Below are 8,604 nucleotides of genomic sequence, written 5' to 3'. Positions count from 1 at the left end.
TTTATAGACTGCTGGAATGTCAGGGTTGGAAGGAGCCCTTCTTGTAAAGGTATATAGTACTTCTGACAAACCTGGCTGTCGATCAGAGTCCCTGGGGAACTTTTTGAGTAAACATACCAATTCCCAGGCTCCATTCCAGACTTACAAAAGAATTTTTGGCAGGTGAGGCCTGGAAATCTTTATTTCAAAAGGAATACACTCAGGCATGAAATTTCTGTGTGCTTGCAAATAGCTGAGAAAAATTAAACAAATTTCTAAATATATTTCTTGTTTTGGAGAGGAAATTTCTATAATTTTGTAAAGACTGGATTGAATTTTGGGTTTGGGTTAATCAGAAATTTCATTACAGTTGTTTCTTGATACCCATTCTTCTTCTGATCCCCCCAGTGTTTACTGTCTACCTATTCCTATTCTGTGGTGATTGTGTGAACCGAGAGTATGTGACATTTCATGATAGAAGTTATGCCAGTTATGTTTTTGTTTAAGGGAGATGAATGACAGTGCGAAATTCCTTTATTATTTGGTGCTACAAATGCAGATTGTTAGAAAAATATTTTGAGATGTCTAGGGCACAGTGTATGTTTTCTGGCCTTTGATCTGTCAGTATTCATTATCATAACTTGATTCCTTTCCTGTGCTTGTGCTGACAGTGGGTGGAAGGAAGGGAGGGAAAGAGGGCAAAGTGAGAGAAAGTAAATTTTTTCTGGAAGGAATCATTTTAGGTCACTATCTCCCCTCAAAATTCCAAGCACTTTGCTCTGGTCCACTTCTCTTACGGGATATTTAAAATCAGACTAATTTGGTTTGACCTCAAGGCTATGGAAAAGAGAGAGGAGATGATTGTTGAGGCCCTTTCTCAAATCATCTCATTGTCCCTTGGATTTGACCAGACTAGATATGGAAAGGAAATGAAATATAGAGCAGTTTTTGTTGATAAAAGGAATATATGCTACTCTGTCATCCTCTTCCATCTCCTGTCTTCAGCCCCCAGTTTGTTAGTGATGAGACTAGTGAATAGATCATTCTTTGTTGTGTCAGAGAGAGAAATGATTAGAACCTGAACCAAGGTAATGATAATGGAACTGGATAGAAGAGATTCCTGACATTTTAAGGATATCGTGTAAGATTTGATGATTATATGTCCAGTGGTTAGGTGTGTGTATGTAGATCTGGAATACATGGAGCTAAAGCTGTGAGTATGGATGTAGCCACAGAAGAGGTATATAAATTGAAATATATCAGAGGGCCTAGATGAACAAAGTGCTGGAGAATACAATTTTAAATATGGAATGGAATAAAGTGCAGCGTGAGGAATGGACAGGATAGGAAGAAAACCAGGATGGAGTGTGACAGTAGAAACACAAAAAATTTAAGGAAAACAGTAGTTAGTGTCAGATGCTTAGGTCAGATGTGATATTTTGAAAAGCATGTAAAGATGACTTATGAATATTAAAGTTGAACAGGTATTCAAAGTAAGTTTTCAGAAGAAGGTACAGACTGGTATAGTGGTAAGGTATTTAACCCTTTTGGTGTTTTCCTTTGTTATTTTCAAAGACTCTTTGAACCAAACTTCCTTTCTTCCCTTTTTTCCAAATGGTCAAGGAAATAAAAAGCTCTTGTACATTGTTAGAAGTAAGCTCCATTACAATGAAAATTACATATAATAACAAGTTAATGCCTTGTCTTAAAAATGAAAATCTAATCTGTTTGCTTTTGGGCATCTCTGTAAGGAAGCATCTTTTAATATAAGCTAAAATAAATCAGCTTCTACTGCTCATTAAATACAGATTTGTATGATTCTCTATTAACTTGCTTTGGATTATCCAGTCCCTGAATTTTCGGTTTATATTTCTGAAATATTTTATAATATTTCAGTTTATATTATAACTTTAACAACTTTATTGGTATCTTATTTGAGCATATATATTTTTAAAATTTCTTCTTTCTACAGATTTGTTGTAATTCTGAAAGCCAGGCTTACATGGGTTCTTGCCGATTTAATAAATGACTGCTCTAGACTATCTTTTTTTTCTTAAGGCTTTTAAGACTTTATCCAAATCCCCTTAACAAATAGTTATTTATAAAATGGCATAATTTAAAAAAAAAAAAACTTGTATTTTATTATGTAATATAAAATTGACTTAACATTTTAAGTCCTGAAGGCCAGCTTAAAATACCTGATTTTTTAAAAAAAGTTTTTTGAGGAATGATTTTGATTATAGACTAGGAAAATAAAAGGTGCCAGATTTTAAATTAATTAATACTAAAATGGGAGCATGATGGATAGCAAAGTTGTTTTTTTTCTCTCAACGTCTGTTGATCAGACTTTTGTTAGGAGAATGGATAAGTAACAACAGAAATTCATCTAGCATCTGTTAATTTAAAGTTAGGGGAAACTTAAACATAACCTTTTAAGTTGTTTCAGCGTAATGCACTATCCTAAACCCACAGGGCCCTTTGATACCTGAAAGTAGTTTTAGTAATCTTGATTTGTACCTTTTTTGCCCTTCTCCTTCTACTTAGTTTTGAAATAAGCTATCTATGCAGATTCAAATGGTCCAGCTAAAGGGAGATGAGGAATAAGCAGTTTTATATCTGAGGACATGCGTTTGGTGCTGTAGAGGAAGGAACAGTAGAATTGAGAATTGGAGATAAAGAGCATGAATAACTTCCCTTTGTACCTCTTATCACAGTTAACAGTCAACATTTTTGGAATCAGATGAACTGACTAATGTTACTCTCCCACTGGTTAGACTGTAAGCTCTATTAAAGGTAGTAAGTAACACAGGTCTACTTTTACTTACCTGAGCCTACTGTATGCATTCAGTATTGAGTAAAGGGTTTGTGTTCAGAGACCACAGCTTACTAGCTGCATCACTTCGTCAAGTTATTTAATGCCTTTTATCGTGTTTTCTTGTCCATAAAATGGGTAGAAACATGTAACCTATTTCACAGGGTTGTTGCAAGGAACAAATGAGGTAATGTTTATGAATAATAATAATGTTTATGTGTTTTATGGTTTAAAAAAATAAAAATATAAAATTATGTCAGTTTAATAACTACAGCATCTAACTAAAAGCTAGATTATTTTTTTATTAAAAAAATTTTTTTTTGACGTACGGTATTGGGATTTACTTATTGCTCATAAGTCTACAGATCGACTGTGTTTTGATTGATGTCGGCTTGTTCATCTGGGCTTGGTTCCAGGTTGCAGGTTGCTTTCAGGCCTGCTCCACATCTTTTATTCTTTTGGAGTCAGTAAACTACTTAGGGTGTGGTCTTCTCATGCAGAAGTGCAAGAAGTAAGAGGACAAGCATATTTCCAGTCTCTGCTCATATTCCATTGATGGAAGTAAGTCACATGGCCATGCCTAGCAGTGGTGGTGAAGGGAAGTATGCTACCCTTATGGTGGGAGGGTTGGGGAGTGAATCCTTGCTGAACAGAATTCAAACCAGCACAACATCGAAGTGACTCATATGGCCTTTTCCGATTTCTACTTTGGTTAATGGTACCTTAGGGTGTCTGGCAGTCTCGGTATAGTAGTCCCCTTTATCAGCGAGGGATGTGTTTCAAGACCCCTAATGGATGCTTATAATCACAGATAGTACCGAACCCTATATATGCATATGTTTTTTGCTATATATACATGTCTAGGATAAAGTTTAATCTATAAATTAGGCACGGTAAGAGATTAACAATAATTAATAATAAAATAGAATTATAACAGTATACTGTAATAAAGGTACATGAATGGCTTTGGGTTCATTAGGAAGTAAAATAAGCATTGCTTGAACACAAGCACTGTGATACTTGGATAGTCAGTATGGTCACTGAGATGACTACTAAGTGACTAATGGGTGGTGAGCAAAGCATATTATATACATAAAAAGCTAGATGATTATTGTAAATAGGAATCTATTTCATCTTTTTTGGTCCCAATATTTATTACCAAAGGAATTATTGTGAATGGAGAATTTTGTAATTCAGAATTTTAAAGGTATAAAGAGAATAATATGACTCCCTCAGTCACTATGACCTTATATAGCTTTCCAGAGATATGTACATAAACGAGATTATAAATATTATTTTTTCATGCTGTATTCATTCTTTTGCACCTTGTTATTTTCATTTTACTGTCTTAGAGATCATTTTATATCCGTACATAAAGGGCCTTCTTATTTTTTAGTTTCAGCGTTTTCATTCATTTATTCAGCCAGCATTGCCTGTCCATTATATACCTTGCAGGACATTTATTTGGTCTTGTCCAAAACATCCTTAGAAATGTCCATGCCAGCCCATCTACCTAACCCCATGCACACCAATACCAGCTAGGCTATAGAGGTAAGAAGGCTTATTATTGGCAGTACAGTCACAATTATTGAACCAATAATGATGGCATTTTTTTACATATTAATCCTATACCAAAAGTATAAATAAACATTAACGGGCTGTTTGAACCTATGGACCTTTTTTTGGCAGGACTAAATATCAGGGATCATTTAGCGTGAACCAAATATGCTCTTGGACGTTTTTGATAGGACCAAATTTCAAGGACCTTTTGGTGTGAACCAAACGTCTCCATGGATGTTTTGCACAGGACCAAATGTCTGCTAATCATTATGTGCCAGTACTATCTAAATACTAGGGCTGGAGCATTCAGCAAACCAGATAGAAATCCGTGACCTCATGGAACATATTTAGTGTTCTAGTATTCCATTGTTTGATGTATCATTATTGATGAATATTTAGGTGGTTTCTAATTTTTTGCTGTTGTGAGTCATGCCTCAGTGATTAAACTTATATAAATACCATTTCACATGTGAGAGTTTTTCCTGTAAGATTAATTCTCACAAGTCAGAATTGCTGAGTCAAAGGATAAAATACAAGAGAATTTGTCAGCTGTGTTAAACAAGGATTATTACAGCTTTATTGAAGTTTTTTTAAAGTATGTAAATGTTTTATTTTGGTGAAAAATTCATCATGTTAAAGGCAAATAATAGTAAATATTTGAATCTAGTAATTTAGTGAAGTGTTTTGCACATGGCAGGTGATCATGATTTTGATTTGAGGACTGCAGATTGTATCTTGGGTTAAGAGATTTAATAGTTTTTGGATTAGATTAAAGTAAATTGGCATTCATTGCTTTAACAAATATTAACGAATGTGTCTTAGATGCCCAGCTTTTTTTACAGTGCTGGGCATACACTGGTAAAGAAATAGATATCCCTGCTTTCTTGGAGCTAGTGTTGTTGAGACATTTTAATTCAGATATCCAGATAACCATGTAATTACAAACTGATATGGTCATAGAGAGGGGACTAGATCTAGAGTGGGTTGATGAGTTTGTGGGTAGAACGGGTAGGTAGCCAAAGAGCCTTTTTTGGGGAGTGATATTGTTGCTGAGATTTAAGTGATGTGTAGTTATTAATTTGTAGAGGGCTGTTTTTGTGTATAAATATTTCTATGCGGGGATGGGGAAGGGGACATTCTGAGCAAAAAACCCTGAGGTAGAGGGAACATGCAGGGCCTCGTATTTTAATGAAGATGCATCTTTTATTCTTCAGTCTCTTGAGGTTTTTTAACTTTGTATTTTTTAAGCCTTAGTTTCCTCATCTGTAAAATAAAGGAACTTTTAAAATATTCCTTTATTTTTAAGAATTCAAGATAAAGTTTCTGCATCTCTGCCTCACACATGAATGTTGCTTTCCACAAAATTGGGCTAACTTACAAAATGCCGTTAGTACTATAAAAGTGTATCTGTATGCCGTCATCTTTGCCAATTTTTTAAACAGTTTTTTTGGTAGTTTAATATAGTTCCTAATGGTGTCTAGAAGTCACTTTAAAATTTAATATTCCTTTAGTTGCTAGCAAGGCTGTGTGTATTTTTCCATAATAAATTTTTATATGCTAATTTATAATTTTACTATTCACAGAATGTGCTCTAGGTATATTTGTGATCATTTTTATGGGTATGTTTAATGATAATCTATTATAACTTATTACTTAAACTTATCTTACATTTTCCTATTCTGTTATGTTCCTTTTGTATATTATATTTTATATGTTCAGACTTGAGACATTTGATTCTCATTAATTTTATAACCCTTCATTTTTTTTCTATTTGTTGTATCTTAAAAATAGTCCATTTTTTGGACCTACCTGAAATTTACTGAGATATATGATGTTTGTCTTTGAATCCTTTTTTTTTTTTTAATTAAAAGAAAAAAATTTTTTTTTAACGCCTTCAGCACCTGGTATTTCTAGGTGGTCTCCCATCCAAGTGCTAACCAGGCCCAACCCTGCTTAGCTTCCGAAATCGGGCACGTTCAGGGTGGCATGGCCGTAGACTGTCTTTGAATATTAATTTGCCATTTTTAATTCCATTTACTTCAATATTTCCTAGAGGGCATTTTGCATTGTTTTAAAAATCTGTATAGTGTTTTTGAATTCTAGAAATAATTTAACTCTGGGGATTCGTCACTTTTATTAATTAATTTTGCTGTTTTAGCACAGTAATGTGATTCATTAAATGTTTTTTGAGAATATAGTATATGCACGCATACCTACCACGAGTGCCTGCATGGATGCACACAATGCTGTTAAGTCCCATGAGGGTAGGGATTTCTGTCAGTTTTGTTCCTTATTTTATACCTAGTATCTATCTGTTATGTAGTAAGTACTTAATATATATTTATCAAGTGACTATGCATTATAATATACAAACATAATTTTTAAAAATCTGGTAGGGTAGGTTTGTCACTTTTGCTCTTTTAAGTTAAACTTTAACCTTTTTATTTTGAGATCATTGTAGATTTAAATTTAGTTGTTAGAAGTAATACTGAGATCTTGTGTACTCTGACCCAGTTTCCCCCAGTGATAACATAAATATAATGAGGATACAAAGTAAAGGCATAGAACATTTCCATCACCGTAGAAATTTCTCACACAGCCTTTTTATAGCCACACCCATTTTCCTCTTGATCCCATTCCAGCCCTCTTAACCCTTGGCAAACACTAATGTTCTCTATTTCTAAATTTTGTCATTTCAGGAATCTTATATATTTCACAACTCTGTAAATATAGTAAAAACCATGTAACTGTACACTTAATGAGTGAATTGTATGGTATGTGAAGTATATCTCAATAGAGGTGTTACCAAAAAAAAAAAGGAATGTTATGTAATGTTATATAGATGGAATTAAACAATATTATGTAACTTTTGGGGATTTCTTTTTTCCTTCAGTGTAATTTTCTGCAGATTTAGGTGGTTTGTTGTATCATTTGTTAGTTCCTTTCATTGAAGAGTACACAACCGTACATGGTATGCATACACCATTTGGTGTGGATGTGCTCACATTTTGGTTAACCATTCACTCACTGATGGACAATTGTAATAGCCAGTTTTTGACTATTACAAATACAGCTGCTACCAACACTTATGTATAGGTTTTTTGGCCTCTTTTCCTCTGGGATAAATGCCTAAGAATGCAGTTATTGCATCATGTGCTAATTTTATGGTTTGTTTTTTAAGATAATGCCAAACTGTTTTCCAGTGTTTGTATCATTTTACAGTCACACCAGCCAGTGTATAAGTGATCCAGTTTCTTTGCACCCTCACTAGCATTTCTCACGATTGTTTAAAAATTTTAACCATTTCAGTAGGTATATAGTGACATCTCATGATTTTAATTTGTGTTTCCCTAATGGCTAAGGATATTGAACATCTTTTTGTGTGCTTATTTACTATCTATATATCTTCTTAGGTAGAATCATGTCTTTTCATGTCTTTTGCCTATATTAATTGGATTGTTTGCTTTTTTACTGTTGAGCTTTGAGACTTTATGTATTCTAGATACCAGTCCTTTGGTAAATAATATGATTTATACATATTTTCTTCCAGTCTGTTTTAACAGTCTTTTGCAGAGCAAAATTTTTTAATTTTTATGAAGTTTAATGGAATGTGCTTTCAACTCTGTGTAGCTCTGTATTGTGAATATTTTCTCTTTTTTTTTCCCCCTAAAAGTTTTATGTTTTACACTCAATTCTGTGTATTAGTTTTCTAAGGCGGCTGTAATATATTACACAAACTTGGTGGCTTAAAATAACAGAAATTTATTTTCTCCCAGCTTTGGAGGCCAGAAATCTGAAGTCAGTTTCAGTGGGTCAAATTCAAGGTGTTTGCAGGGCCTTCTGAGGCCCTGGGGACCACACACCACTTCAGTCTCTGCATCCATTTTTAACATGGTCGTCTTTGTGTCTGTGTCAAATCTCAATTTGCTTCTCCTATAAAGACACTTGTGATGGCATTTAGGACCAACCTGGATAATTCCAGGTAATTCCCTCATCTCCAAATCCCTAACTTTAATTGATGTATTATGATATAAGGTAATAGCCATTTGTCTTGGGGATTAGGAAGTAAATCTGTCTTTGGATGGCTATTACTTAGTTTACTACAGTCTATTATCCATTTTGAGTTAATTTAATAAATTAATAAAATGGCAGACTTATGTCTGTTCATTTTTTTGCCTATGGATGTTCATTTGCTCTAGCATCATTTATTGAAAAGTCTGTCTTTTCTCCATTAAATTGCTTTTACATCTTTG

At 33.8% G+C, this 8,604-nt stretch overlaps 1 pseudogene; it reads right to left on the bottom strand.

Moving 5' to 3' along the window:
* Positions 1-6,240: 6,240 nt before the first annotated feature.
* On the bottom strand, positions 6,241-6,349 carry LOC120591111 (uncharacterized; annotated as a pseudogene).
* Between the last annotated feature and the right edge of the window lie 2,255 nt (positions 6,350-8,604).

The sequence above is a fragment of the Pteropus medius genome, unplaced genomic scaffold (assembly GCF_902729225.1).
Source record: "Pteropus medius unplaced genomic scaffold, Ma_sr-lr_union100, whole genome shotgun sequence".
In the NCBI taxonomy this organism is placed as follows: Eukaryota; Metazoa; Chordata; class Mammalia; order Chiroptera; family Pteropodidae; genus Pteropus; species Pteropus medius.
The sequence above is the reverse complement of the archived record's forward strand: the minus strand, read 5'-3'. Positions and strand labels throughout refer to the sequence as shown.